General features: G+C 38.9%; 1 protein-coding gene and 1 long non-coding RNA gene across 21 annotated transcripts in view; one reads left to right on the top strand and one right to left on the bottom strand.

Annotated features, from left to right (window-relative positions):
* DKK2 (dickkopf WNT signaling pathway inhibitor 2) overlaps positions 1-12554 on the bottom strand; it is a 155605-nt gene that overhangs the window by 17842 nt on the left and 125209 nt on the right. The gene's annotated exons all lie outside the window — the stretch shown is intronic.
* Positions 1-12554, top strand: part of LOC110356335 (uncharacterized) — a 154598-nt gene that overhangs the window by 134513 nt on the left and 7531 nt on the right. For 11 of the 13 annotated variants that reach the window (XR_010472562.1, XR_010472565.1, XR_010472566.1 and 8 more), the window contains one exon: positions 9229-12283. This is a non-coding gene — a long non-coding RNA (uncharacterized LOC110356335). Of the gene's footprint in view, positions 1-9228; positions 12284-12554 lie in introns of those variants that run through there. The other 2 variants (XR_010472568.1, XR_010472559.1) reach the window with 2 other exon arrangements.

Here is a 12554-nt window from a genome sequence, read left to right as displayed (position 1 = left end):
TCTTTCCTCCTTCCTTTTCAGAGTCAGCTTCTTTTTACTCACAGCTAAGCCACAGTTGTTTAGCATATACCAAAAAGTTCAAGTTAATTTTCTTAAAGTCTTCAAGTCAAAGTACATCTGGATTGGAAATGAGAGTCTGTCTTAGGCCCATCTTTCATGTAAATACACACACACATCTGAATGGAAAAGTGCCCGCGTGTAACAGATTTACTGAGGAACGTGCAGTAGTACCATTATCATTCCTATCGGGTGTCAGTCAAGAAAGACTCTTGAAAAGTTCAAAAGAAAGCAGCAAACTGTTGTTTTAATGAGACTCCATTAGGCAGAACTCTGTTCGTGCCTCTCCCAGATCATTGTTTTCATTATCGAGATACGTGAATAACAGCAAAGCTATTTGTGGGGCGCTGGTTGCTCGGGTGCGGGCTCCCGCTCTGCCAGAGGGCTGGCTGTTAGATGTTCCATCCAGCACTGCTGTTATCTGCTCCGGGAGAAAAGAAACTGATGCAAATGAATGGAAATGTTGTGGCTAGCCAACAAAAGAGCTTCCCCAGCCAAAATCAGAACAAAGGCTTTAATTTATTTAGGAAATCAAAAGGCTAAAAAGGCATGATCTTGCAATCTCTCCCTAATGTGAGTAGTCCTCGCTGTGATAAAGAATCTGATGGTTTCACTGAGCTTCACAACCGATCTACTCACTAAAGACTTAGAACATGAGTAAAGACTTGAAGAGCAGGTCATCGATACACGACAGCATTGAAATATTATTAAATGTAAATTGTGCATTGGTTGGGAGCATTCACTTTAAGTCGTTTTAGAGCAACTTGGACAAAGTCTTGAAAAGAGGCATATAAATGGTCTGGTTTGTTCACAGAAAAGCTAAGACTGTGTGTCAATTTTTTTGAAACATCTCACCCACCCATTTACACACAGAGTAATATCATGGTCTGACAATGCTGTCAAAAATCAATTTTGTACGTCTGAAATGAAACTCTTTCAAAGCTTAAATAATCTGCTTTTGTAAACTAACCAGGTCTATAAATATTTAAGTCATTAGACACATTTGCAAATCTAACAATACTTTAAAAACCATTACTGCATTCAGAAAAAGCAGCTGCAGCAGAGCACTCCATAAATCTACTTTTTCTGCTTCCTCTGAGCAAAACCTGTTCCAATTCCAGAGTTAAGACTTCAGTTCAATACTACAGAACAAACACATGTGAGAGAACAAACCAGATTACTTTTTGATCCCAAGCCTCTTTCCACATGTAACTATGGCTTAGACGGCTCTTACATTTAGGCTTCTCCACACAGCCACCAAACCTGCTCTAGAAAACAATCTAAGTACCTATAAAGTGACCTGTACATGCATGGCCCCATCAGTTCTGATGGGATTACTGGTGGCGGGTTTTGTCCTAAATGAGGGAATATAGGAGCTCTATACTTCGAATATTAGGCTGCTTGTAGTGAAACAGAAAGGACCCACGGGTTTGTAGTCAAGCCCCAGCTGAGAAGGGTGGTGGGTCTCTGCCACCTAATGTCAGCTCTAACTTCAGCACACGGTGTCTAGTCCCTGCTGGATGCCTTCCCATGGATCACACAGGAAGTCTGGACTACAAACCTTTTAGTTCTCCATCTTCTACCTAAGTTTTGTCCAAAAAAAAAAAGGAGGCCTAAAGTGACTGGTAAAACTTCTGCCATTGTTTGAGAAGAGTTAAATCTATGCTTTTCCCCAACAGGAGCTCTGGGGCTCACGCTGGCAGGTGGCACCTCCCAAACATGCACACAGCAAACAAACATTGCTAAAAACACCTCATTTCCCCAAAAGTGAAAAGCTGTGGGTAAGGTACAATGACTCTTCCTTGCTGCCTTTCAATTAAATGCTGAATCCCATTTTCAAAATTCAGGAACTAACACACTTCAGAAGACAAATATATATTTTAAAAACCACACTGCTTCTTACCAAAGAATTTGCAAGAAGCAGCGCCACTGAAAGGCTACCAACAGTCCCATGTGGAGTCTTGGAGGAGAACCACCAAGCAGCACTAGCAGGAAAAAAGTTGTGGTTTTTTGTGGGTTTTTTTGGTTGAGGTTTTTGTTTTTAAAGGAAAACCACAACAAAAAGTGCTAAGAAGCAGATTTGGGTACCATTTAGAGACTGGTGTGCATCTGCAACCAGGACTAGTGACTACCATGAGGCAGGCCATCACAGATTCTATATGAATTCTGCCACGTTCAGGATTTTAAGAGAAGGTGACACACGCTTTCATGCTTGAAAACTGTACTGCCTACTTACACCACATACACAGGCTAAAACCTATACAGAGTTGCACTGATGATTTAATTTTTAAAATCCTTCCGCTTACCTAGATATATGTCACATAGCTGTATAGCAGAGATACAACATGGGACCATGCTGGCATATGGCAAATGATAATAGAATATAAGAAACAACTACATCATTTGCAAGTATTGTTATAACAATGTTACATACGATTTTCTTCTACCAAGAGGCAGCAGAGGAACCTCGGTTACAGACAAAACCTGCATTGTTCTAAGCAAGGCAGAAATAGGAATTCCAGTGTAAATGCCAGAAGGGTTCAAATCCAGCTCTGTAGTGGATTTACAAAGGGCTGAATGAGGTCCAAAGTCTTTTAGGATATGTCAACAAATCAAATCGAAAACACAGCTATTCCAACAAGGGATCTGTACGTACTTACATACCTGCCATGTAAGAACTGGGTTTAGTTAACATAGTTAGGAAACTCTTCATTTAAGTTTTATTTGCTTCTCCCTTTTGAAAACAGCTTACTATTTTCTTTTTTTCTTTCATGGGCCACCAAATTACATGTGACCAAATGTACCTATTTAGTGAAAATGGGTTCCATTAGTATGTAATCTTATCCTTGCATTGTTTTCTTCTGAAGAAAAATAATGGAGAACAGGTGGTGATGCTTAGCATCAAGCTCTTGTTTCTAGAATTACAATCTACTGGGAGCCACCAGCAATCTCTGAAAGCTGTCATAAGCGCTCAGGAACTAGTATGATCCAGAGCACACTCAATACATTAAAGCGTCTTTTTGAAAATTTAAGTAGGTGTGACAGGAGAAAACTGGCTGAATGGCGCAGGGATTCTAACGTGTCCCTGCAAAGGGTCGTGATTTCCTTCTGCAGCCCACAATAAATAACTCAAGCTGGCCTCCATTTCCACAGCAGAAATTAGACATTTAAAAAATTCAAATAGGTACCATATGTACTATAAACCTTTCTGGTTTAGCATTCAAATGTAGCCGCATTCACGTTGTTGGAAAATATGGCATTTGAATTCTCCTAGAAGGACATTAAAAAGTTGTTCCTTTACACTTATTTATTCTTTTCTCAGTGTCACACACAAAAAATTGCAGTGTTGATAAATATCTCCTTGATGTAGTTTGAAAACATACTGATGTCACACCATATGAACAGTTTTATCCAGCAAGTCACAAACACCACAATTCAAATGGATATTTCTTTGTTTCCTCATCTCACCTTTACCTTACCAAGTAGGAAGATGTTTAGAACTAATTCTATATAACCGGCAACCGTGTTTCTCAATGCATTCTCATGATGAACAGGAGACAGAAACAACAGAAGCCAACAGACCTATAGAAGCAAACAAGCCTTATGGCTGTTTTAAAATTTGGCTCCAAACTGAGGAGTATGACAAAGACAAAATATATTTATATGGCAATTTTAACTGGCATAAAATTTGACAGAACTGAAGGCTGGCTGATATCCCGAACTACTGGTTTGTGCCAGATATGCCAAGACAGACACACAAGGAAATAGTTAATGCAAGTTTGTTTTGTGGCATTATATTTCAAGAAGGATAAGAATTAAAAGATTAAGTTATTTGCAGGGCCAGATTTTCTGTTGGTGGAAATTGGCAATCTCCCACTGATTTCCACAGGAATGTGTCAAGTTGCACCATGTAGTAAGATGCTACTTCACATTCCAGATTTCTTGCACAGCTATTTGAGATCAATGTTTCTCTTATTATTACTTGGGTTATTTCTTTTGGGAGATCTTAGTCAAAGTGGTCCCTGCAAGTTGAAATCAGTTGACACAAGGTGAACTTCTACAAGCTTTGGGGCAGAGTATACATATTTTAGCCACCTTCAGTCTCACCTGTGTTGACTTTCCTCTAAAACAGCAGCCAGTGCAATAAGCTGCAATTCTATAGAAATGATATTCTGACTCCACAGTGCTCAAGAAATTATTTTACTGCTTCTGGTTTTCATCAAAGTCTTAATGCAGAGAAAATGCCCAACTCCAACGAGTCTCGTGTGTCCCTCCACTTGAAGCCCTGTGGCTATGACAAAGAAAATGAGAAGCCGCCCAGTGCTGTGAAGATGGTACAGAAGGAACTCCACCTTACAGGGGCAAGACAAGCCCAGCCCACAACACTGGGAGACATCACAAGAAAAAAGTATTAGGGGAAAGATACTGGCAAATATTATTTTTTCTTTTTGCCGTCATACTAATAACAAAGTTGTTCTAAGATGAAAAGCACAACTGTTAACACAGGTTTGTTTTTTTGGTTGGTTGTGGGTTTTTTTAACCTAACACTGTTTTTTTGCACTACAAAAACTCTTACTCTTAATTAGACTTTCCACTTGAAATCACGTTGCTGAAGTAAGGGATTGTGTTAGATTATCCCATCCAATCCATATAGAACCATCTGGTTCCTGAATTTCCTTCCTACAGTAAATATTTCCCCCCATTTATCACTCTTGTTAACTGGGATCCAGCTAAAACAACCGAGAGAGGAAAAATTCTTGAGCAAAAGCATTTTAGCGATGAGTGAACCAGAAAAAGTACACAGCCCGATCCCAGCAAAGGTTTCATCTCCAACAGATAAAATCATCCTCATCCTATTTGTGAACGGACTACATTTAAATATTGGAAAACAATACACATGAAAGTGCACTGTGCCACTTTTAAGGAATTTGTTTCACAATAATTTTACTTTAATTCTGAATTTCACACTTATCTCCAAAAGATATTTAGAAAAGGACATTTTATATGCTTTCAGCAGTGAATAAGATGGAATAAGGAAAAACAGAATAATTAATAATTTCATTTTGAAGCAACCTAATTTCTGGAAGGTTTTTTTCCCCTAAAAAGAAATGAAGGTTTTGTGTGTTTATCAAAATTTCTCAAGAAAATGTTATTTTATGACATTTTCCCTTTTCCTGGTACTAGAGATTGCAAAGAAGTTCTAAGATCAAAATGTTGGTTAAAAACCAACAAATTATAACTTTCCTGCTTAACTGACATACTAAAAGTCATAGTATTTATAGGCATACGTGTGCAGATATATAAATCAGACACATTTAAAAATAACATGCAGGTCCACATTAGGATATACTATTAAAGTAAGAAAGCCAGAGACATTCTCCTTACTATATCATCCCTCAAATTATGCCATTGGCCAAAATCCTGAAAGGACTTTAAAGGCAGAAATGCTTTAGTTACTTTCTGGAAATCCTTCTCCACAGCCTGACTTGCTAAGCTGATTGCAGCACAAATTCACCTTAGCCTGGAGCTCAAAGATTTTGGATTTAACTCTTGCAAGTATCACAAGCAAGTATTGTATTGCTGAAATTTCCTTTCAACTCAGAGGACTTGCACAGGGGGAACAAAATCAGTGCAACTCAGGGAGAATGAGGTTTTCCAAGTTACAGCAGGTTACAGCGATTATTCTATTCAGAAAGAGAACCTTGGATTTCAAATACACACTGTTGCTTGAAGAGTCAGCAGAGTTATAACACTGCATTTTAATAGGATAACTGGCCATTAAGTCCCTACATTTCTTTCCTTTCTTCCATGCTTGGATAACTTACTACTGCTACTAAACTTAGCACCATAGTAGAAGCAAACTATTTTCCATGTGAAAGTAGACTATTAAGGCAATGATGATTAATTTAACCAAGGAACAACTATGTTAGATCAAAAGATAAACAGGCAACTGAATGCTTGATTTTCTCAAAAGTCTCATTTTGTGCTCTATTTTTGTTTCCTTCTAGACATAATGTTTTTTACCATCTTTCTTCAAAGAACAGAAAGCTTCATTTTCAAAAGAATGTGTTGCCAGATGAATCTGTCCTGAATTGTCTCATTCTGAACTACCTGGGAGCTGGTACATATACATGAATTGTATATATTACATGAGGGATAGTATTCATGGCACCGTGATTCCAACAGTTCACTGATAAACAAACTATTTACTTTTTGTCCAGACTGCACTTCTCCGTAAGCAGAACATTAGTACCTTGGGGCAACACACTTTGCAGACAAACTGCATTGCCCTGCATTTGACACAGTTGTTCACCCTTCTCAGTTTGTAAAATCTGGATCCAATTTTCAAATGAAAGATCACTTTGCTCAACATTTATTTTTCCTGTGGAATTACTTTGCCAATGTTTGGTGAATAGGCTCTTTTCAACCTTTGGGGTTATTTATTTAGATTTTTATTCTCTTCAAAATGTTGGTGGAAAATGTTTGTCTGCTGGAGGGGCACCACATGCTTCTGATCTGAAGGTCAACTGACTTCCACTGCCTAAAAATCAACGAGTCAGCAAGTACAAATGCAGACAGGAGGTTAAACCATCATTAAGTATCTAAATGAACTGGAAATTACAGCCTCAGTTTCAAAAGTCTGTCAGATGAATTGAGTTCCAGCCTAATTCAGAGTGCTGGAAACTTAGATTTCTATACATTCGAGAGTTTACTAAGCTGAACAATATAATATCGCAAGGAGATAGATAAACGAGCACGAAAGCCAAGAAGGATCAAAATGAATGCAGCAGCAACCTGCTGACTCAAGAGCAAATGGAGGTTGCCAAAGCAAATACTTTTCCTATCTGTAATAAATGGTGATATTTTTCTGCTTAGAAATTGTACAAATTGTGACTAAAGCACTTATTTTTCACTGAAGGATTAAAAAGAATAAAGCAGTGTTTTATTTCAAGGATTTTTATGGGAAAATGGAGCAGTCCTAGTGAAATCTTGTAGAGTCCATTACATTTTTTTTAATTCTCAAGCAGTAAAAGCACTAAGTTCTAATGTTTCCAGGAATTCTACAATCAAGGTAGTCTGTCAAAAAATGGAGTTCCAAAAGCAGAAAATATGTTGGATGTGCAGCTTTTCAAAACAAATATTTCTAAGGCAGGTTTAGAAAAAACACTGTTTAAAGGAATATTGATTTGAACAGTATCATTTTCAACCTATGTACTTCCTTTTAAACTTCATGACATTTAGCACCATTCCAGATTGACTGCATTTGTCTTTTTTCTCTGAAAATACTCCGCATTGTATAGATGTTTGCATTTATTATCTTCCAAATGTTTTGAGTTCCTTGAAATATCATCTAGTTGTTTCAGAGAGGAGTATTTCCACACAATGGGGAAACTCAGATGACATACAATGACCGTTTTTTGGAATCAACGCCATAAAGGTTTAGCGTTAACTGATGACTCATCAGACCAAACATTAGACTAAAAATGGCAGGTTCCCACTCACGGGTGAACCAAGTGGTTCCTTCACGCTTTTGAATGAGACATTAATTTATTGAATAAAGCTCTTACAGCAAGTTTCACTGCATTCAGTTTAATTTACACCTACATAACAGTGGACCATCTTGGGAAGGTAATCTCCACTCTTTCTTCAATACTTTGTGCACTTGGAGTTTTTGGAATGACTTGGTCCTTCTATTTCACTTTTAACTTCTGCTTATGCACCCTTTAATACTAATAATACAATGCTCTGAGGCTAATACAATACTCTGAAGGCAAGAAGAAATATTTTAACTATGCAGGAAGTCTTGATGAATCATAAGGAGAGACTTAGACAAGCCTGGATACATACCAGATAGATAGATGTCTTTGGGAAAAATAGAGGCGGGATTCTGCTCCAAATGCAGGGAAATTTAGTGCCTACTTCCTATTTCAGATTCTGCATCATAAAACCATACCTAAATTGTCTTTTTTTAAGCAAAGAAATGCAAACCCAAAACCTATCTCAAAAAAAAAAAACCAAGCAAAACCAAACCCAAACACACAAACACAAACCCAATATGAAAACAAATCTCAAACAAACAAACAAAAAAACCCACCAAACTCGAAAAACCCCCAAATCTATATTGTGCTCAGCAGTGCATTTCTATCAGCAACAGCAACGCCATGGCCTCGAGGTGCAAGTAGCAAACCTATGTTTTTATTATCCACGTCCAGCAAACCTCTATTAGTTTGGGTGGCTGATAGTGCCCAGGCTAGAAACACGGGGAACTTCTCCATTCATGAGCATATCAATATAGACGAGATACTTTATTTTTTATTAGATATCTAATACAAACCATGATTTTTTTCTTGAATGTATTTGCGTAGTGTTGGTCCACACTACTGGACTGGACTTGGCCATATCTATCAAAAAACATGTACTGCATTAGACATAAATGTTTCAAGACTCATCATGCCAGTCAACTAGTCACAAGATGTCACATCTTGCTCTCAAGGGCTGTGGAGAGGCAGCAGCTCTGCCAGGCTCTGAACTGAGACTGGGTGGTTTGGAATCCAGATTTGAATGTCAAAGCATTTTAAACATTTGTACGGACCGTGGCTTTTAAAGAGTTGGGAGCTTGCAGCTGGAAGAGGAGGTCAAAGGAGTGTTCTTAAAGATTTTTTTAATGACAACGATATTCCTGAAACAGAGCTGGTATCCACAGACTGAAGCTAGGGGGAGCAGCAGAGGGAACACAACATTTTTAGACTCTGTAAATTCCTACTTTTGCCTGTTGTGGAGGGAGATTTGAGGAAAGACACCCTCCCCGCCCCTTCCCCAGCACTTGTAACACCATGACTTTTATTTAGGCTCCCTAAAATCTCTGGTCAAATAGATCTGAAAGTTAAAGCAGGAGATTCTTGGGTTGACTGTAGTGCTGAGTTGCCTTTTGTTCTTAGCTGTCTGTATATATTTGCACATGGAGCTAACCAACCCTGTTTTTCTCTGATGTGAGAGTAGTTTCCATCAAAACTGCATCAACTTTGGAAATGTTAGACTTTTCAAAAAGCTGTAAGGTTGTTCTAACAGCAGAAGTGATAAATATAATTTCCACTAGTAAAGTGTTCTATTAACGCATCACTGAAATACAGAGTATATTTAAAGGAGAAAAATCTCACTTTTGTCTTTCAGATTAATGTATTTTCATCAGCTTGGGACAGACTTCACCAGGAGTTGGTACCAACTGCTGCTGTTATGAACTCGCAAGGAAGTGACACCAACTCAGCTGTGAAGTCCAAGCTTGCTGACCTTGCCTATGGTGAACTCTGCCTCCAAAGACATCTGTGCATACAGAGGGGCTGAGCAGGAAAAAGAAGGCAGATTCTGAAGGTAAATTTAAGTCAGTTCACAGAGTTTACCGTAGAAGCTCACTACAAAATCACAGAATGTATTTATGATGTTTCTACAAAGTAGAAATACACAGCCTGATATATAACGATAATTTGGGAGGGAAGGATTTACTCAGGAGCAGAAGTAAGCCTGAGGAAGTAACAAAGGAAAGCAAAAAGACCCCTCAAAACCAAAAACCTTCATTCAGAGTGATGAATGACTTGAAAATCTGACCGTTTTTTGAAAGTATTTACTAAATGGTAGCAAAATTCTTTGAAAAGTCTCCCCTGACTTGTGCGTGCTACATACTTTGTAAATCTGTCCTGAGCCTCTTTGTCTATTTCTTCGTTTTTCCATTTCCTTTTCATTATAGTCATGTTTTCCATTTGCCGCAGCAATCTCTTTGGGATATTTAACATTTTGCCTAGAAACCTCTCTGAATAACAAACCCACACTGAAGTTCCTGAGAGTATTCACACTGATTTCAATGGGCATTGGAGAGAATATGAAAATCCATGCCCACTGTCACAGACCCAAAGATTGAGTCCAGCAAAGTACTGAAATATTTGCCTAATATTTATATATGCACATCCTAACTGAGGTAAGCAAGATAACAAGACTGCTTATGTTGAACTACATGTGCTTAAGATTTCTGATAAACTGAGGTAACAAGCTGGGTTATTATTGATTATACTGATAAAATATAATTTAATAGTCATTTATTATGTTGATAAAAATAATAAGTTATTGATAAACTACGTAAGTACACAAAAGTTGCCATAATGCAAAGTGGCCAGTGTCCTGCTAGTTGCAAATTCTCCAAGGAGTAAGAAAATAGTCAAGCACAGAAGGATTTCTCATTTCTCCCAGCTACATTCTCCCAGATTCAGCAAACAGCAGATCAGACACATGTGAAGCTGAAAGTTCCACCACTGTTTAGTACCTACCAGGGCAGCGTCTCGTCTCTGCGTCGCTCTCATCTCCTCTGAGCAGTTCCATATGGCTCCCACAGCATCGTGGGGAAATGAGCTATACAAATGAAAAAAATAGTGCCTGGCTGTCTGATGATTTCACACTGTTTGCTCTTGACTCTTCTTCTAGGGCAAATACTGAATGATTGCTCCCCACTAGCCCTTTGTTATTTCATATATTTCTGACCTGTTCTCTCACAAACATCCCTTTTCCAAAGTGTCCTATTTAGTTTCTTCTGTGTTAAAGCAGTTCTGCTGCTCTGATTGTTCCTGCTGTCCTCGTTCTCCATCTAATCTTGACTGCTTCTACAGCCTTTTAGCAGGTATTCAGGATGAGCAGCACCATGAAATTAGACGCAGTGTAAAAATGCCCCGTTTTGTTCTCAGTTCCTAATATTCTGCTTGGCTTATTTTTTCTTCCTCCTCTCTCTGCTGCTGCTTCAACATTAACTGATAGCTAAAGTGACTCTAGTTTAGAAGTTATCACTCTATGTGCCTAACTGCCGTCACATTATGCCACGTACATTGCTTTATACCTAAAGAAACTGAATTTTACTTGTGGGTTTTATTTCTCAGGTGCTCAGTATACAGAGATTTGCTGCAATTCTTTGTGGTCCATTTAAGTTCTTCCTGTTCTGAATACATTTCATTAAAAACTTCTGTGCCTCAGTAATACCCAGACAATTTACCAATAAGTTGAACAGCATCAGCCTCTAGAAGATTTGTGTGAAACTTTGCTTATAGCCTCCCTGCATTATGAAAGCTGGACATTTAATCCTGCTTATTTTTTCTGTCTACTGATCAGTTATTGGTTATTCTAATCAGTTATGAAATGGGTTACCCCTTGGCAACTCAGTTACTTTAACGTTACTTGAGCTATAGCTCCATTCACAAACATCTGAAGAGCAGTGGTAAATTACTTGCCAGAAATGCTGCTGTTTGATTTTGTTCTGTCATTAGCCTGGTAAGAAAGGGCTGGTTTAAAACATTAACCTTAATATTATCTTTACAAATATGATTAAGGCTGAGTATTGAGAGAGGGTTTTGTGAGGCAGGCTGGAAGGAAGAGAGAAGCCTCAGCCTCACACATGTTATCAGGACAGCACAGCATTGAGGTTTTTTGTTCTGGAAGATATTCAGGTGGACACACTGTGAAAATAAACTTTAGAAGAAGCAAATGTTCACAAAATGTCTTCCAGTAGCTACTGGTTAAATTAATTTCCTGCCAATAGGCTCATTTAGGACCGAGTGGGATCAAAAGTAAAAGCAGTGTGAAATTTTACTAACAAGTGGTCAAAGTTTTCCCAGCATATGATCCCAAAGACTTCCAGTGAAATCAACAGCACCAGAGCTCCGCGTCCTGCAGTAGCACAGACACGTGTTGTGCGACCAACAGCACACAGACCGTGTTCGTGGCTGGTCCCATCTGCTCGTCCTGTTTCGGCAGCACAGATCACCTTGGATGAAGTTCAGCCCCATGCCACTCAAACAGCCCTTCAGGCCCCCCAGCTGGTATCTCGCAGAAACTGGTCTGCCCTTCAGTCAACAGGTAAAACTCCAATTTAAGGTGCTGCATCACTGAAGTCTTACATTTAAAAAACACCCAAACCACACAACTCCCCCCAAACCCCAAATAAAAACCACCCCACACACGCAAACTCTACAACTTGAGAACCGAATACTGACCAACAGCCAGAGGGAGCACGGAGGGTCAAACCAGGGCAAGAGAGGAAATCAAATCCAGAAACTGAGTGTCAGTCTCTGTTGTGCAATCTGTTTTCACAGAGTCAGCTAAATCTGAATTAGTGAATTCCACTTCAGCTTTTGCTCCTACCGCTGCTCTATTCACCGTATCTGGGAAACGACTTAGACACATCTCTGGAGAACAGCATGGGTCCGGTGCTTCCAAAAGGCCAAAGTCAGTACATTCATGTGTCAGATACATGTGCCAGGGTAGCCATCCCAGCTGCACAACACATGATGTGTCAACTGCCTTACACAGGGTGGGTCAGGAAGAAGTTCATTAAAGAAAAAGGCTACAGCTCTGCTTGCAACATCTCTGCATCCCTGTCCAGTTTTACACTGAAAAAGAATTACACTGCTTTAAGAAAAGGGTTGCTCTGGATGGAAACCAAAACCCATACAGAAGGGCTAGAG

The sequence above is a fragment of the Columba livia genome, chromosome 4 (genome assembly GCF_036013475.1).
Source record: "Columba livia isolate bColLiv1 breed racing homer chromosome 4, bColLiv1.pat.W.v2, whole genome shotgun sequence".
NCBI classification, from domain to species: Eukaryota; Metazoa; Chordata; class Aves; order Columbiformes; family Columbidae; genus Columba; species Columba livia.
Note: the sequence above shows the minus strand (reverse complement) of the source record. Positions and strands in the feature narration are given on the sequence as shown.